This window comes from Halictus rubicundus, chromosome 2 (genome assembly GCF_050948215.1).
Source record: "Halictus rubicundus isolate RS-2024b chromosome 2, iyHalRubi1_principal, whole genome shotgun sequence".
In the NCBI taxonomy this organism is placed as follows: domain Eukaryota; kingdom Metazoa; phylum Arthropoda; class Insecta; order Hymenoptera; family Halictidae; genus Halictus; species Halictus rubicundus.
The window spans coordinates 2165010-2185195 of NC_135150.1; the positions used below are offsets into that span (position 1 = coordinate 2165010).

At 37.0% G+C, this 20186-nt stretch overlaps 1 protein-coding gene and 1 long non-coding RNA gene across 2 annotated transcripts in view; both read left to right on the top strand.

Moving 5' to 3' along the window:
* The window catches only part of Pino (protein pinocchio), a 136100-nt gene that overhangs the window by 74277 nt on the left and 41637 nt on the right, over positions 1–20186 (top strand). The window lies entirely within an intron of this gene.
* On the top strand, positions 4427–4973 carry LOC143363369 (uncharacterized). The gene is made up of 2 exons (XR_013083811.1): positions 4427–4727; positions 4760–4973. It is a non-coding gene; the product is annotated as an uncharacterized LOC143363369 (long non-coding RNA).

A 20186-nucleotide genomic window follows, 5' to 3' on the forward strand; every position in this document is an offset into this window, starting at 1 on the left:
GGCGACACGCGCTCGTTCGCCGCAGACAATTGTTTGCTATACTGTTTAGAGAAGTAACGATCTCTGATAGCACCTTTTACCTACCTACTATCCGCAGTAACGCGAACATTTCTTGCGAAGATTGGGCCGTAACCGCCTCGTATTTACGACACGATTACTTCGCTAATGTACACTGCCATGTTTATATCCCAGAGTCTGGCTGGATACAGTGAAACGATAGCTTTCAGCGAAACGTCCAGATACGAAAGATGTTGGATCTATAGATTCGCAAACCGCATGGAACTGCCAAGTTGTTTCTCTCGTTTCTAAACGGGTCGTGAAATTCTGATACGGTTTTTTTTTTGTCGATTCGATTGTTTCACGACAGGCGACAAGGCGGCGGAAATATTCGTTTCAAACTAGTAAATACCGAGATACTGATATCGGCAAGCGGGCGCTCGTAAATTGGTATCGCACCAGAATCAAATTGTATTAGTTCCTTTATGTGAATTAAACTGTCGCGTGTTTTAACTGAATTCGAAGGCGAACTTCGTTAACGCGGTGGCCCGCCATATAATTACACTGTCCAACAAAATTAAACTTTTTTCGAGTTTTGCAATACCTGTTAGGTGATTCTTATACACTTTGTCATCCCAAAGCCGAATCTGAGAGTAGAATTGCTCCATCACGCAACGTTTTCGAAAAATTTTGGTTTTTGTAAAAATGCCCGATCTTGATACGAAACGACGTGTTACGCAAAAACTAAACACGCGAGAAAGTTCAAATTTGAGTCAAGAGATAGAGGGGACTCTCCTCTACATATTCATATAGTCAATTATATTTTTATGTACTTCCTAATTCTTTATTAAGCATTTCCACAATGAAATGTGAATATAACTCGTATTTTTATAATCTTTTGTAATGATTGGCACCCAAAAAGACAAAAAAAAATGTATTTAATTAAGCATAGTAAGCAAAGACATACTTGAGTGGTACCAACGTCGACTACGCATAGCGACGGCCCTGGCGAGTCGCGAAAAGGCTGCAATGGCCGTCTGGCGCGAACGCGTCGCGCACACGCTGTCAATTAACATTTTCTGATCCTTCTCGTACATTAAGGGAACCAAATACTTTTCGTGAATGGTTTCTTTACCAGAAATGTCTGTAGAATGCATTCCTGTGTAGTAAATTCCTGCTAGATAAAGGATTTTTCACATAAATACAAAAATGGAACGTACAAAGTATCCGCGTCGGCACATTTTCAAACTTTAACAACCATTTACAACTATTAGGAAGTACATAAAAATATAATTGACTATATGAATATGTAGAGGAGAGTCCCCTCTATCTCTTGACTCAAATTTGAACTTTCTCGCGTGTTTAGTTTTTGCGTAACACGTCGTTTCGTATCAAGATCGGGCATTTTTACAAAAACCAAAATTTTTCGAAAACGTTGCGTGATGGAGCAATTCTACTCTCAGATTCGGCTTTGGGATGACAAAGTGAATAAGAATCACCCAACAGGTATTGCAAAATTTTTTTGGTGTTGGACAGTGTTATTTGTCCAGACTTCAAGTTTATCAAACAAGCATCAACACGGTCGTGAAATTCATGGTCAAAGTCATTGCGATATGTTAAATTAAAATTTCTTTTGTGTTTCTGAGTTAATTCGATTTTGATGGATTATTACCGATGCAGGTATGACAGTGTATATGTTGCATTTTGTGTTGCACCAGAAGGTGAGAACTATTGTTTGTACAGCAATTGTACAGTCACTGATTGGCATATAATAGCGAAATTCCTGAAACATTATTTTGAAAAATTCTGAGATCTTATCGCAATAATCGTTAACTCCCAATAATGTAGGAAGTTGAGTGACAGGGTCACTGCGTTGCATTGGTTGGCTTCAAACTAATTGATTAAACACAATAAATGTACAGTGTTTAGTCTATATATGTCTCAAATCTTATGAAATGGCCTATTTCAAAGTGCTAATTTTTCGAAGTGTTTTAATCAAGAGACACTATTGTAATCTACAGGTTTATACACAAATGAGTATTCAAGAATTTCTAAAATGTATTTACAGCATTAATATGTGTTTACGCTTTTAACGTCAGGCTTTAAACAATATTTTTTCAACAGAAATGTTTAAATTATTTTGAATTGTTTTGTATCAGTTTGTCAAACGATTACAATATAATTAGTGCTTCTTTGTAAAGAATTTCCTTGTTAATAATTTCTTAAGAAGAATTATCTGTATTTACTTCGGTGCTTAAATATTGACAGCAAACGAACAGAATTTCCTTCTAACTGAAAAGAAAGAAATTACTTTCATGCTTAGCAGATATTATTTGACATTGTAACTTTAAAACGAACCCTGTTTACAAACGATCGAATAAACCTTGGACAAGGGAGTAAAACGTTGTGCACGTCACAAGTCACGAGATCTCATCCACGTGTGATATTATCGTACGCTAATACTAATTTCGAATAATTACATCATGTTATCGCTCTTTGGGATATCACGAGCATGAAATTTATTTGCTCCCCGCATTGTGTGAATAACAAGCATGTGACGATTGCGTAGACGGTGTGCATTTCGCAGTGCATAATGACGCGTGCTGTGCTGCAAATCTACAATGTAACCTAAAAAGTTTTTCGCAAAAAATGCACGATGTGAAAATAACTTTTGAATAACCCAAAGCAATTGTTGTCTCGTATGAATTAATTAAACTCAATGGGAGTAACTGGAAAATGTTCATTGAACATTTGAAGAACATGCAATTACCAAATAATTTAAAAATGGAGGGAAAATAAATACAGCGTCTACTCGATAATTGTCCACGGCATGAGTCTGGCCAGGGACAATTATCGGAACGGCAAAGTTCTAGACGCCTCTCACCGGGAATACCCCGCGGTAGTGGGGATAGTTCTGGGACAATTATAAGCTAGATATTTCGGATATTTATCGAGTACAGACTGTCGATATTTCTAAATTATAAAGAATGTTATGCCATGCACTGCCTACATTACTTTATTTTCGAATATCTATAAAATATATTCATTTGCTGTTTCTGGTACGTTATACAAAATACACTGTTTTACATATAAAATTTCTCAGTATACATAATGAATAGTCATGTTAGATATTCACGACATTGGTAGCTACGTGAAATATACTAAAATAGATAATTCAAGTAAATATACAAATTAGTGTTTATATTAGTATCGTAACAATGAAACTCACAATACAAGAATACGAGTAGAGCCAAAACAATTCATAAGAGTTTGAATTCGTCCGTTTCATGCTGTGTATATTGCCATTTGTTTAATGATAGCATGATTGTAATAGTTGATTCTGATTTTTCACTCAGCCAAGTCCTTATTTGATTAAAAATGATATTACATTTTAGAAAAATATAGCGACATTGTTACCAGTGTATATATTTATTTTTAATTTATATGTTTATTTTAATGTATTTTATTAATATTAATTTTAAAAGTACAATGTATTTTGGTTGTTTGCAAATAATCAATTCACCAAGATAGGACTACGAATTAATTTCCTACACTTAATACTTCAACTGAGGACCACAACAGACGTGCAGCAACGATAAACATACCCAACCCAACATTACTAAAAACAGCTTTAGCAGTTCGCGTCAGAATGTCACTTTCCTCGTGTTCCCAAAATCCCGACCGAAAATTGTTGTCCATTCGGGAGATAACGTATCGTCGTTAACACAACGTAGGCGCGTACGCAAGGAAATAATGTTGCGGAATAAATTTTACGTAATTGTGCTCATTTCTGCCGCGATGATTACCATTCGCTAGATAAACCGGACTCTGTACGCGAACTTAAGTGCGCATCGCTTGTCGTCACGATCTCTCGATTTTACGTGTGATCCGTGCCGTGACGCGCGTAACTCACGTGCGATAAATTATTGAAAATAATGCGAGACTGACGTCAACGTCGGGAACACGCAAAATGTCTCAGTTGGAACGCGGTTGAAGGAACTGTGTTGTTTAAACAAACGCTCGTCGACTGTGGCAATGGTTTTAATCGGCGAGAACCGGTCGAACCGCCGCACAGAGGTCCGGATCGGAAAAATAAGCGACATTTAGCCCAAAAACGAACTTTTTCGTATCGATATCTAATCAACGAACATTAAGTATTTCTCAAAAGGCCATGGACCTCGAAAATGAAAAAATAAGTACATTTTAATCAATATTACGGTTGTAATAAACATTAAAACTTGGACGTTTTAAGAACAGCATTTTTCGCCACAAAAATTGTTTCTCTTTAATGCGAAGAGCAGACTTTTGCGATGAAAGGTCATGTTTTTTAATAGTAATTCATGCACGTATTCTGTTAAAGAAATAACGTTGAATATAGTAGGAAAAATTTGCGAAATTTCCTACATTGATAGAGCATATTTTTTTAATTCCGCAGAATTCCGCTTTAAAACCAATTACAATATTTACAGTACATCTTCTTTTATATAAACACAGGAGAATTAGTTCCCCCCTCGTCCCACTTCACAAATTATTGATATCTAATGTTGTCAATGTTCAGTCCGTCCATATAGTTTTATGTATACTCCTGTATAGCTGCGGTTCGAATCGATGGCCCTACTCTGCAATACTTTGTATGCAATGTTTATGTTACGCTACACATTCGACTGTCACAATATATTCGACGTGTTTTTAGCATTCGGTTGAAAGAGAATCGTTTAAGCGTGCATAGTGTGATATTAGGAGGAATTTTTTTGTATTACAGTTTTTTTATGTTACAATACAAAGGGCACTATTACCAATTGGCCAGCTTTCTGAGGAAGCTCAAGAAGCTCGACATAAAGATTTTAAAGCAATTAGATATAAAAATACCAGAAAATGTTCTCGAACTTTAGCAACTGAAGATACACTGCTTAGACTACTCCTAACGTGCAATCCTTATATATCTAATATACGGATAAAATCACGTACAAAGAAAATTAGAAATTTAGATCAAGAAGCTAAAGAATTAATAATTACGTAACATAAAGTATGTAATCAGAAATACAAAGTAAATATTACTAAAATAATTTTTTGATTTTTTTTTTCATCCATGTGTAACATAATGATAATATATTATTGAGGGCCAAATTTCGTGTCGATATCTCTTACGGTTAAGAAGTTATACTCAAATGTCCCTAAATTTTCTGATCTGGAAAATGCGCCGGGCTGCTGGCAAAACGAGAGAATAATGTGTCGGTTAGTCAAAACGGCAATCGGATTATTTTTCACGTTGTATTTCCCTGAGTTAAGAATAGCCTCGCGTTAAATGGACAACCGACCGCAAGATTATCGTCAGAAAAATGTTCGGGGATATTTGAGGACGGAAGAAAAGTTAGGGTACAGTATTGGAGTCATGAAAGACCCAGTTAAAGGTTCAACTGTTTATGGAAAAAGACATGTTTCTATGGTTTTTCGACTCGGAATTTGACTCAGGAGATTTGTTTTTACCACGTTCGCATAACGTATTTCCTAAATGTTCATTACAGGTTCAGATGAAAGGGTTATAACAAACAACTTACTGAAAATTATCTACAAAGCTAATTGACCTTCGCGGAGAAATCCAAGTCGTCAATACATTGTATTCCACGCAAAGAGAATTAAGTTAATTTCGCGCATGTTGTCATTTAAAATTATAACACGATGTTCAGAGATTTTGTAAATTTTCTGTGGAAATATTTTGTTCATGTTTTATAAATGGACAGGTTGCGTTTGGTAGAATTTTATAAATGTGAAAGCTGCTGCCGAATGAACATATATAAGTTGTTAATATTTTTTATCAGTTTATATATTTATGCAACATTAAAATGGATAAAAAGTGTGGTTCAAAAGCAATGGTTGACGTTTCTGCAACATATAAAATGTTTAAAAACAATGATTAATATTTCTACACTATATAAAATAGTTAAAAATTATTGATTAATGTTTTTAGAACATATAAAACGGTTAAAAAGCAACAATTAATATTTGAGAATTAAATCCTTGTCTCCAAAAATTAGTCCATTAAACTATGAATATTTTGTGAGCATCCTACGTAATGTGTACTATGTTTCCGCCGTTATGTGTACGTACGTTCGTGCACTTCTTTCGTCGATACACATATCCATGACAAATGATTTAAGCGTGCTTGCAAGTCTATAATAAATTTCCGAACTTTGACACGAAGGCTATTAAAACACGGGGAAATGAGTAATTCTAGATAATCGTTCGGAAATGTTTGATTATTATTAAAGAGTCACGAGTATTCTCGCGACACAGCGTTGTGCGATAAAAGTCGTTCCACGGTGTCAATCCGAGCCAGTAAAATTCTCTTAAACATTTCCACTGAAGCTAATTCTGCGATGAATAATGTATCGATAACTTAAAAAAAATCTGCCCCAATAGTCCCGACGACCCAGTCTAATCATACATTTCCGATACGTTTTACGAGGCGCCATCGAAATCGCAACTCGTGACCAGATAAGTAATACACCGTGTTGCATGTATGTATGTATGTATGTATGTATACACTCGACGCTTGTTCACGCGACATTTGTTCAGGAACAGAGTCAATAAATGTTGTGTGTACATCAAGTCGTGCGATTAAAATTGACAATCAACCTCGTATTGTGTGTTCACGTTCAAGCCAGGGAGACAACAGGCGAAGTGACGGAAAACAATGTACGGAGAGTGATCGAATTATGAACAATTCGAAACTGCTACAGACTTCCGTATAACGCGATCAAAAAATTGTTTAAAGCAACTTCATGCATCTTCTGTGACAGCAAGCGTACAGTATTTTTAAATTACTTTTTTTAGTCTATTTTGGTTACAAATGATTTGCAGTATACAAAAGTATGCAGCAGCAGTTAGCAAAAGCAGTATGCAGTTGCAAAAGTATGCAGTTTGCGGTATGATTTACAGTATATAAAAATGTAAATTAACGCATTAAGCATTGTTATTCAATATCATACTCTCACAATTTTTTTTTTTGAGACATTAATTATTCGATAATTTCGATGCTAATATCGTTATACATTGCCAGACTTCGTTGCTTCTTTAACAGGTTTGAACGACGCAATTTATCGTTTTCAGTGACTCGAGACAACGACGCGACGCGCGACGCGACGAGCAGAGATCACCGACTGATGATGAAACTCGTTTCACGATTCATTTACTGTGTTCAGAACATTTCTGTAATCACAAGATTATTAGTATAATATTCTATATCTACGCTAAAAGTGCTGAACGATCAAACTGACTGGACTTGATTTTATTATATACATTACAAAATTTAACGATCTGGTGATAAAGCTTATTTCACAAACCATTTAGTGTATTTAGAACATTTCTTTAATCGTATTCTCAGAATAATATATTAAATTAACTGTTCCGTCGCAAGGAACAATTCAAGTGGTGCTTGCCTTCGGACAATTGTTTATGATACGCTCGTAATGTATACTGCCTTTCGTTTGTAGTCACTTCCTATGGTTACGGGACGTCATAAATTGAGTCCTACGAAGGACCACCCAAAACAAAAGGGCACTGTTCAAAAGTGTCAAGGGTCAGCCTTGTTGAGAGACCGGCATCAGCTTACGCTCTCCAGGCCAAGGCCCATTCGGCTCACCTAAACAGGGTGACAATCAGTCAATGATGCACGGATTGGGTAACGCAACATTCAGCAGAACCAATCAGTGCACTTCCTCTTCCATGAGGACTGCCCTCTCAATACATAGAGGAGTCTCGCGAGACGGAAGAACTAAAAATCAAACGCTCTCGCTAGTTTGATTCAGACATGAAACATTCAGTTCCAAGTCTTTTTCGAACATTCAATTCCAAGTCTTCAAACGTGAAACATTCAGTTTTGCGAAGACGGGGTTCCGTCGTCGGGCTATGCGAGCCTGGCGAGCGATCAGCTTTCGTCCGAAACGATTCTCGCGAGGACGAGCGGTTTTTGTCAAAAACGATGCTCGTGAGGACCGCTCGATCCGAGCTCTCTTCTGTTCGTGATCGCGTTGCGATAACATCGTGCGTCGCGCGTGCATCCAAAGTTCGATATAGTTCAACAAGTTTCGACGTGAAACATTCAGTTCGAAACGTGAAACATTCAGTTTCAAATCTATTCAAAAAATGGATCTCCAATAACCAAGATCCGACGCGGAACGCTCTCGCGATCGAAAACAACGACCAAGCACGAAACGAACCGACGCGTCTAAGGCAGGGCCTGCTAGATCAGCCTTACCGACGAGTCCTCTAGCAGCAGGTCTGGGACGAAACGCGCTTCCAATAAAATTAATCGATCAAATATTGAAACGGCTGTCCAAAATTAATTTGGCGGACAGTATTCCTCGGCGGTATCGGGAGTGACGCGTCCGCGTTTCATTTCCAAAATCCGCAACCGAACATTAACGCTGAAAGTACTGAGCGATCAAATGAATTTTATTTGACTATATGAAAATTAATTTCTTGAGATTTTGATCGACTCTTATTGCAGTCAATCTATTTAATAAATTTACAGAGATGTATATTTTATATCTTAAATAATTGTAAAATCATAAATCTGAAATGGAAAATTTTAAACCTTCTAGTATCCTCAATGTGAAACATTTGAAATAAAGAAGCAGTGTACAGTACATTAGACATTACTATTATGATAAAAATGAGTATAATAAGTGCAAATTAAAGTAGTCAACTAATTAGAAGTATTTAAAAGCATCAATGTATTAGTTCCAGCTTACCGAAGTCATATATGTCAAGAAGAAATTAACTTCTATTTGGTTGCTGTTTTCCTTCAACTAATGCAGACAATTTTTATTTTGCACAAATATGCGCAGTTCAAACATTACAATAATCTGTAAAAAGAACACGTGTTTCGCAATTCAAATTATCCACGCGTGGAATACATTAAAGAAAGAGTTACTGAAATTGCGTCTTAACTACGAACGATACTTCACGACTGACTTCATTAATAAATGGTATGACATCATCGTTTTTAAATTTTTTGTTTATTAGGATAACGTGATGTTGTCAAGTATCTATTATTAAAGAAAAAACACCAAATATTATTGAAGCACTATGTAATGATAATTTTCCTAAGACTGCAAGCTGTGAATTGAAAATAATGATAAGTAAGAATAGCGAGCTTAAAATAGGTATCATTGTCATTATTTACGACTATATTCAGTATAAAAATTTCTATTATTATCGTCGGTTCATTGATTATTCGTAAAGTTATTTCCGACTCCATTAAATTTTACCGAACCATTTAGCAGTTTTCGAATGTTCGCGCGTTTTCGACAGAGTTTGGAGGAACTAAACGCGTCGCTATAAAATTCACCAGGTCATTCTCAAACTGTTTTCTTAAATAGAATTATGTTGAACTATTCTGCTTTTTTCTTCAGTTACTTATAACGTGTATCGATTCTCGGTCAATAACTTCTGTGAACGTTTGTATAAACAAAAACCAACTTCAGGCGTAGAACTAGTTGTCATGAAACACGTAAAAGAAGTGTCTACGTAACCATAACGCTCGTAGTAATTATGTCAAAGAATCGTGAGCAATCGAGGAAACGCGCGCGAGCGTCATTTTCGTTGCAGCTTTGTCCGCAGTTTCTCAGAAAAAGTAGCTCTAAAGATATCACGTGAACGAAATCATTTGTTCACAAGAGTCCTAATAGTCGTTGTTTATCTGCGAGTCTAGAAGAATCTAATCGCATCATTTCCCGCCACGAAACCGGCGCAGATACGTTCGGTTTCGGCGCCAACCCGCGCTTTTTGGGTTTTCAGATAATATGTTAGTATTATTCTTAGCATTTACATGTGTCAGTAACCTGGAAGTGACGCAACCGTCGGAACAATTAGGAATTAATTGCTCAGCAGTTTCAGTCGGGTCGGACCGAGACAAATTCGGATTATGAAAGAGCACTCGCTTATCTTGTCAGGTCGCGCGACGATGTCAAGTCGAATGGTTCGGAGTTAACTAGCGCGATTTGCTAATTAGTTTGTTCGTGAAATTGCGTGCCGCAGGGACCCACGTGTTTGTAAACTAACAATAAGTCCGACCGAACCCGCTATCTCGAGATTCGTTTATTTTTCTCACATAATGACCAAGGACATTGAAGAATACATAAAAGAAAAACGGTAATTAATTTTGCCGGTTCAGAATTTGGTTGGTAATTACAGGCCTTCGAAGTTTACCATTTTTGCCCATTTTGACGAAAACGGGATTTTCGCGAAAAATAGATTTTTTTTTTAGCTATCACGCACCAAAGTGTAAAATCTGAAAAAATTCACGAACAATAATTATAACAGCATATCGGTACTGTAAAAATATAAACTTTGTATCTCTAGGACTTCCATGTGAAATCTTAATTTTTTCGATTTTTTTTAGGCTTTGGATTTTTTACAAGCAGGATTTTCAATTGAAAAATCTGAAACGAATTGCAGAGGATGTATTTGGGTGCTTGAAATGTCTCAGATTTTTCTCAGAATATCTAAATATCATTAGCTAGGGAAAATAGGCCAAAAGCTGATTTTTCGAATTTACCGCATAACTATCCTCCCGATGGGGTTGAAATTTTACACAGTATATTTTTTCTTGATGCCCTATCGAATGACCCATCGGCCAAACATAATTAGACTCAAATGCACTTTATATGATTAAGTACAGATATCAGAGGCACAGAATTTTGATCGTGTTTAAATTTAAAATCTCCAGCACGAGTCTGACTCGTTATTCTAACCTTTCCCAAGGAAAAACCACTCAAGCGTAATAATGTATCAGATATGGTCAGTGGAGCAGCTATAATTTTATACTACCTTACAAACTGCAAACTGTACAAACAAGAAAAGAAATCTACTTTTCCCAGACTGATTTTATACAGACTGACCCCGTATGAGTCATTCGAAGTATGTTTGTATACACTTTAATTTCAGAATTCTTTATGTTGGAAAATGAATTTAAAACGCATACCGCTCTACTAACAGACGCAGTGTTTCCACATAAATTGTATTCGATGTGCGAATAAGAATAGTGAATAAGATGATGACCGTCTATTTTACGTGGGAATGTACAATGATGCGATGCGCTCAGGCTAACTGCTTTTACCGGACTGACGGCGGTCTCGGCTTCGTGCCCTTGCTTGGGCCTTTCTGTCCTCGGAGAAAACCGCCCTTATAATGCCAAACCGTTATACCTAAGACGCTATGTTATCATTGAATTCCAACACTTTAACACTTTAACTTTTTGTACGCCATTATAGCGGCTCACTAGCTTGTCTCGTGTTTGTACCGTGAACTATTCAAATATTTATCCATGCCAGGTATATTAACCGAATTCTTTAGACGGAGATATACTAAAATGTTAAAACTTATTCAGCTGCAATTTTATCGTAACGTAATTGTGATCAACATACCGTGGCAGTTTATGCAATTGTAACAAAACTGAATCGGTAAAACGCAAGGCTGTAAAACCATTAGGCGAATTTAAGAGCACTATTGCGCTTTCTGGGATTATTAAACTTATTAACAGAAAGTGAAAATTTTTATAGAATTCTTGTGTTACACAATAGACTTGGAAAATAATTGCACAAAGGTCCGCAGTTTGGTGATAACGAAAAGCGTGAAACACTGATTTCGGTACTAACGTCGGTTTTACGCACTCGTCGTTTAGTCCCGCCGTAGCTGTGTAAGAGGTTAAAAAAAGAAAAACGTAATTGACGCTCCGGAGCGTAGCTGCATCGTTGAGCGTAGCGCGCGTCACATTTTCGAGAGATTCCCGTCACATTTTAACGAGAGCATGCAACCCCTTAAGTGGAAATCTAATGCGGAGTGAGCGTCAAGTAAACGACGCCGGTATCGGAAACTGAGCTTGCATCGGCACAATTAAGCTTGATTGCACGCGTGGGCGTGACGTCTATCACCGGCACCGCAAAACGGGTCATTATTATTAAAGAAATTACTTTGATATATCAAAGTAGCGGTCGAGGTAGCCGGCTCTTTTCTTCTTTTTTCTTTTGTTTTTTACGCTTTGTTAATCTGAATCGCGTCGACCCGCGCGTGTAGAAAGCGCGCCACGTGTTAAGTCGTCCATGGAGTCGCTCGATTCCACGTGCGCTCGATTTTCTCCGCGACCTTCCCGAGCCCTACAGTCCCCGAATTGTGTGCACGCTGCAAATTGCCTTTGCACGTGCACGGGTTCGTTCTCTCCGACTACTCTTTCTCCCGATTTAACCACCCACATGTGACTGATTCAGGACGGCCAGCTGGCGTGTACGCCCACCTAGAAAACCCCGTGGGTAGCGTCAGGAAACTCTCGCGAACTAGACGGAAAAATCGCTGGGACCCCTGCGGCGATTCTACACGCGCACCGTGTCGCGTCGCGTCGCGTCGTCAGAAGTTATGCTATTCGGACGACAAGACGCGTCATCGAGTGTGTGCTACGCGATAACGGTGCACGCTAAGCTGCGCGCTCTGATTGATCAAAGTACTGTAACGCCTCGACACATACATACGCCTCTCGATTGTCAGATCGATCCACTCCGCAAAATGATAGGTAGAGAAAGTCGATGAAATCGTGTACATTTATTTCTAAAAGTTCTTTCATTTTCTGTCATTCAATGTAAGAAATACTGTCATGCCTCAGTACACGAGCCTCTCATTTTCGAAAATAGATTAGCTCCATAAAATGAAGAATAGGAAGAATCAATGAAGTAATGCAGATACATTTTTAGAAGTTCTCTCAATTTTTGTCATTCAATGTAAAAAGTACTGCAACGCCTCGATATATGTTCGACCCTCTCGTTTGCCAGATCGCGATGAACTAAAATAGATAGCAAAGAAGATCGACGATATAGAGAACGTTCATTTGAAAAGTTCTTTCAATATTTTGTCAGTCGATGGTAATACGCCTATTCATTAAGAAAATTTATTTTCAATGGATAAAATGTAAGAAAGCCCGTAAGGCGGTTAACCGATTTGGCCTGTGAACCTGTGCTGTGTCTGGGTATTGTTCCGATCAGAAAAATGTCACAAATACATTCGTAATAGTTTGCCAAAAAATAATGAAAAATATAGACGTTTGTATTTTCGTATGGTGATCGAAAATTGTACGTATGAAATTCCAAGAAAATGCTATGACATGCTTAAAGAATTAAATACGAATGTACAACGTAATATTATGCAGATGGTCGTTAATGGAATGAAATGTACCTCAGTCGGACCGTTCTTTGTCTTTTTATGTGACCCATATATATGGATTACAACGATTTCAAATGAAATGTTATAAATAGCCTGGAAAGCATTTGGAAAGTAGTGAAATAACATTGTGCAACCTTTGAAAGAACATGTCGTTGCTCTTTAAAAAGTTACCGTTTATTTATAACTCCAATTATAGGTGAAAAGTAGAACAGTGGAACAATGCAGTTTCAAATTGTTATGTTATAGATTGAAAAATGTCCATAAAGATTAGATAACGATGTATGAATATTCAGGCTGATCTTTTAATGTACAAATTACTTTTTTCTGCTTTTACAATGACACACTTTTCAATGAACATTTTCTTTTACATATCCAATTTAAATCGATTAGCGTCTACTTGTAATCGAGTGAATTGTGAATTTGAAAACCCTAATAACCATTTCGATTCATACTTATTCTTTTGAATGAAAAATGCTTATTGTATGAAGAAATTGAGATGCAGTTGCTGCAGCGCATTCTGGAAACGGTGTGTACAATTTTTCCATGCAATGAATGTGAACTATACCCAAAAAGTAAAAATAGCAGAGCTTTTTTTTATCGCCTATACAAATAGTTAACAGTTCTTCGTACGACGAAAATCCCTAATAACACTTAAACGCAATTTGTAAAATATTATTTCGAATTCTACGTATCTTCGAAGCTTGTCGACTTAATATAATATAAAATCAGTATGGTTCTTTGCTGTGGTGGCTGATAGCAGACATACGACCGCAAAATTGAAATTTAAAAATTGAATATTTTATAAAGAAGAACAACAGACAAATTCCGAAAAATAGAAAAATTTGTATATTAACTTACTTATACAAGGTGTCCCAAAAATGTTCCAATCTCTGATTGGTCCGTGCTTTTCGTTAATATCTCCTTAATAAAGCCGTGGAGAAGATTTTTGCAAAGGAAAAAGTTCCTTCAAATGATCTCAGGAATTATCCGTTTCATGGAAGTACAACATTTTTGGGACACCCTGTGGAATGGTACAGCTTGTCAGAACAAAGTGAAACCCAGAAGAGAATAGAATGCCTCGAGGGAGGTAGAGGATGGAAAAATAGATGAAGTACTAGAAGTTCGTGAGTTTTAACAAATGTACTGGCACAGCAGCCATGGAAATAAAGTGATCGACGAGAAAGGGAAACCCTGTTCTCTCGAACATTGATTCTATTGACCTTTCCTATGATTGATAAGTGTTCGCTTCGGCACGTGGAATTCCCGTCGCCCAAGACTCGCGTAGGTGAAAAAGTAGGAATTCCGACAACAATAATGGGGATGTCACAATATTCTATTTTTGGTGTTGCTTCGCGCAACAGGCGGACACACTCCGTATCGTTCGAAACTGGATTATAATTTAAAGGGGACTCTAAATCGAGACACGCGGTTTGCAATTCAAAACTGTTCTGGCTGAAAATGCTTGGAATCACCAAGCGGCGGTTTCATTGAATTTTTCGCGAAGAATCCGAACAATTAACCATGTGTTTTGTTTTTATGGACACGTGGATGAAAAATTCATTTATTTCTAGAATTATGCTTTCGTGAATTCAGCTTATAACGCGGACGTGAATTCATCATTCGACGTATATGTAACCGCGACTGACTATAGTTGTACCTTCGAGGTATTTTCGAAACATCGAATCATTTCCGTGGATTTTGGTTCGTGACTAATTTAGAATATTGGAATTCGGGAAGCAGCATTGTACGACAGTGTTTAATAATATTTAACTCCTGTGAAGGACTTATTGTGTAATAAGTGATTAGTTTCATGAAAAAATATGTATTCTGATTACTAGACTGCGGATTTTAAGCATTTATAATGAAGATTTGTAGATCGAATGACAAATATAAAAAACATTTACAAGATTTGAAAATGCTTTATTATTTTCATCCGATTGCAATTATTAAAAGAAGAAATATATATATATATATATTCTGTGTTTTGCAACTAATACAATGTTTATTTTAGATGAAAATCCGCAGTCTACTAATGTCATTTGCTGAAGTAGACAATTCTTATAAATTTTCAATAATAGCTTCTATTAGCTTGTCTTAATAATTTTAGACACTCAAAAGACTTAATAACCGTCTTCTTCGTCGTTTAACACTAAACCTACTACGGTCAAAATGACCGGTTTTCTATTTCACAATTATTGGGATTTTAAAAAAACGTTTTCATAGGAAATTACTAAATTGACTTCTTTATTTAAGTACATATTATAATGTAATGTCGTACAAAGTTTAAGTAAATTCAATCTTTTCCCTCCTATAAGACGTTTCACTTTTATATGGTTTGTGCTTGGCAGCTTTAGTGTTAAAATCTCTTACATTGATTTAATAATTTTAAACGTTCAAAAGACTTGATAACCATCTTCTTCGTCGTTTAAAATCTCTTACACAGTCTAACTGGAAGTCAATTCAATGCGTCTGGAAATTTTCCTGTTATTTCCACAGCTGTTTCCTTGTTGTACATAATTGAGCAAGGTTTTTACCGTTTGTATAATTATTGCATACAGTGCTGTTTTTAGCAACTGTATTGAATAATTGATAATAACGAACATGAACTTCTAACGGAAAATTACCGTTTTTAATACCGAACGAAAAACGTTTGAGGCAAAACTGTACAAAGGAATTTTCCGAAAATCGATAGACGGGCTGTTGGTTTTGGGAAGCAAGGTATTTACTTATTTAGAAAGAATAAAAAAAAAACACAGATATGATCATGAACGATATTTGATCGATGTTTCCTCTACTAAGGCTAGGCTTTTACTGAACGACTTCGGCAGCTCGTCGATACGTTGGAGAAAAATAAAACATCTGAATGGGACACGTCGGCGGACCAAAAAGAAGCGCGGCTCTGTCTTTGATTCGATACCTAAAGACACCGCGAGATACAATGTAACGAGATACATATACAACAGTTAATGGAACCGTATTATAGATATAATTTCTGTACAAATATCTATACGGGCAAAAGAATGCCTAAAAATTTAATACCAAACGAATGAGTGCACATTAGAAAAAGCTTAAACACATTTAGTACAATTCTAATTAGTAACAGTAGAAATAGAAAATCTCAATAAGCCGATTTTCCGTTTTCTGCATAGCATTTATTGCACAACAGTGTCATAATACGCTTATTTTCGTGCATTCAATTCAGACAATATGTTTTCATTTGTATTCTGTGCCGGTTCGGTGCACAGTCGATTGAGGACACCCACGATTCCGCAAGTTTTGTTCGCTGTTTGGTTCAGTACGTATCACGGACGTGTCACCGGATTGTGAATCAAGCAGAATCAATTGACGTTTGTTAGGCTTGCACACCTCCCAGCTTCTGCGTTTTATATCGGCGATTGGGAGCGTGTAACGTTACCATTAAATCCCTGTTCAAGCACAACAACCATTTGACGTGATCTGCAACGGAAGTCACGCTAAAACTATCTTACGGAAATCAGGAGAACCCTTGCGATTCATTTCGTACCGTTTCTGGGGTACTCGTAGAGCAACCAATGTTAATAAGTGGGAAATTCATGAGCATTTTATTTGAAGAGTAACCGATATATTTATATACGATTAAATGACCGGTCTCAGATTTGTTATGTTAACGTTGGTGACATTATAAAGACACATTTCATAGGAAATGGTTGAATAAAGTGAATCAAATATTATAATCAAAATGACACATCTAGATAAAATTCAATCTTGTCGTTCGTATGAAACAGTGTCGCCAGATCGAGACTTGTTCCCCCACTTTAACTTTCCTTTCTACCGGGCTATTCCCCACGCTTCCGCCGTGGTCCGGTCACGTGACGCGTTCATTCTCTGTCCTACATACTCCAGTACTGGCAAAGAAAGGGTTACTTTTTCCCATCGATTCGTGCTCCCCCCTTCTCATCTGGCGACACTTGTACGAAGCAATACCGTGTTTTCTCGATATATGTCCACAACACGGGTCTACCCAGGGACATATGTATATCGGCAAGAAAATACTATTGCTTGATACACTGTCAAACGTAGAAAAGGACAGCGAAGCTCTAGAGGCCTCGGTCACCGAGCTTCCGGGCCCCTCGCGGGGTAACCCCACGGCAATGGAGATATTTCTGGGACTTTTATCGGCTAGATATTTGGGATGTATACCGAGAAGAAACACTGTAGTGTTAAAGATTTTATTTCTGAAAGTATCAGACGAATCAAATGATCCACTACAAATTAACGAATGGAAAATGATTGTTGCAGATACAAGAACTAAAGTTCAAGTTGAAAACTGTGCATAGTTTAGAGAATACTATGTAACCTCGAAGTTAAATCAGTATTTTATTCAACACCGATGAAAACTATTCGCGACAATATCACTTTATTGAAGCTTTAAATAGACTCTGAACTTTATGCATTTATAGCAGCTGCGATTGCTGATATAATAAGAGGAAAACTTTAATCCGATCTTTCTAGATGTGTCTATATATATATATATGACTACTGCACTGTCATATGCTAGTAGTAGAGATACATAGTCTTCAAAAACGACAGCGTGCTCAGAAAGAGGGTTAAATACTACTAAAGCAGATGTCGTTCTTAATCCATTTGCTTAATTATTTTTTACTTATTAATAGACTGTAGATTTTACAGGTTTATGGCAAAAATAAATAAATACAGTTCAGTTCATACATCAGAAGAGTTTAAGCATATTGTTACATTATTTTCAGTTTATTCAAACTATCAAAAGAAGAAATACAATACATTTTTACTTAGCTGTTGTTCTATGCAATTGATTCAGGAACATTTTTATTTCGCATAAAACTGTCCGCAGTCTACTTATTAGTGAATCTAATAATACGAACAGATAGCTATTGAAAAATCATTTAACGTTTCACGGGCATCCTGTCTATAAATAAAACGCCACCTAAATTTGGCGCCAACTTGTATCATCTAGTATTCTGTCACGCAAATTAAAATAATCTCCCGGTCAGTAGCAATGTAGGTATGAAATACAGTGAACGGGAAGCGCAAAGTTTTAGTTCTTATCGTTTCATCGTGAATTTTATCAAAGCGTAGGAGTGCCTGCAATACAATTTCAGGTGTTGATAAATGTCGCTGAGAAATTCACGGGCCGCAAGCGATGTATTGTTACAGTTTGTTTACCTTTGCTTTCCAAGCTCGAATAATGCGCGTGTCATGGCAATTATTATATTAGATAAATCGCAATATTGCACCGAAAATTTATAGCTTGAGCGCTGTGCAATTATCGAGACTGTATATTTTGCTTTCTCTTGCTCGCCATTGTAGTTTACCTTGCCCGCGCTTCCTCGTCTCCTGGATCGCACTATGATCCTTTCTGAGAACCTTGATTGATATCCAAAAACCACTTTTCCGCAAAACCATGACTAAACAACGAATATAGCACTACTGGTCTCTGTAGAAATCGAATGGTATCATCGAATATTTTTACCCCTTGTTAATAATGGACTAAAAATCCACCTAATAGCGAATTAAAATTTCTTCGCTAACGAAATTTATTTCAAATGGACAAAGTTAAGCATCAATCAAGAATTTCAACAGCACGATGCAACAAAACTTGAAAGATACTTGATCCTGTTGGCTTACAAACGAAAGGTTTATTTTCTAAAATTTCTCCGAGGTTCAATCTCACAGTGTAAATCGCCGAATTAAATGCGTCGAGTGTTAAGTGGAGTTTGGAAAGGTCTCTAACAAATAAGGAGAAAAGAATAAACGATTAAAATACGGAAATAAGCGTTACTTTCTCCGTCGGTGCATTAAAATTTTATGCAGAGAACGCGCCGAGCAGTCATGTTGTGGCCATCGTTCTTCGGGTTAAACGCAGAAACGTTGTAAGGGACAGGAAATCGATAGGTATCCGATACAGCAACATTGAACTGAGAATCTCTGCCCTCTCTAATCTGCAAAGGTGGCCTAACGTATGTACGCTTATGAATGTAACACGGAGGACGGTGACATTTCACCGTCGAAGATAAGCCTACGCTTTTCTTTTTCTCCGCATAATTCGGTGGGGTGTGTACGAGACACGCGAAGTCCATCGGCAGACAGTCGCCTGCCTTTCATTTCCTGGGGATTTTTACTTTAACAACCTCACGCGTGGGAGATGCATCGGTGTTCGGTTGCACGGCTCCGTTCGAGTCGCATTCTCTGTCTGCAAAATACTCGGATCTCGATGCAGGTTATTGGATTCCGGGGTGAAATGATCGAACACAAGCTAATGTAATAGTTGCGCTTTATTCGCTTTGTTCTCCTTTTCAACCTTATCCCGAAGAGTTACAACGACGCACAGTGTTCGGGACAATGCTAAATAGTCCAACCGATCCAAGCGATGAATTCTAACAAAATTTATGTCGTAAAACATTAGACAGTAAATGTATGGATTTATCGTTGAAAAACTGGAGCGTAAAAACGATATATTTTTTGGAATACGATAATCCTATTTATTTGTCCTGCTAATGGCCGAAAAATATAAAATAAATCGGTAATTTGCCTTCAAAATGCCGCCATTTTGTAAACAATGAAGATTTTCAATTTCTTTTGATTCGGACTACGACCACATTCATACCGATCGATGAACATCTTCATTTTTTCGACCCATGTTTTTCAAAGCGTACTCTATAAAAAAAATATATAACTTATGTAATTGAGGCTATTGTTACTTTTAAAGAATCAGGCATGTACCACAGGTACATACCAATAAATATGTGTGCAAAATCCTAGTCCAAAAGGTTCGATAGCTTTACTGAAAAATTCCTAAGAATTCGTGTTTTTGTCGCGAAAACCCAGGGTACCCTATTAATTTAACGCACAAGTTAAATTAACCTGATATTTGTCCCCGTACAAAATGTCAAGATTAGGGTACGTCCACTTCGACAGTTCAGGGTTAAGCGCAGTTCAAATATAGCAAAAATGTTTTTTAT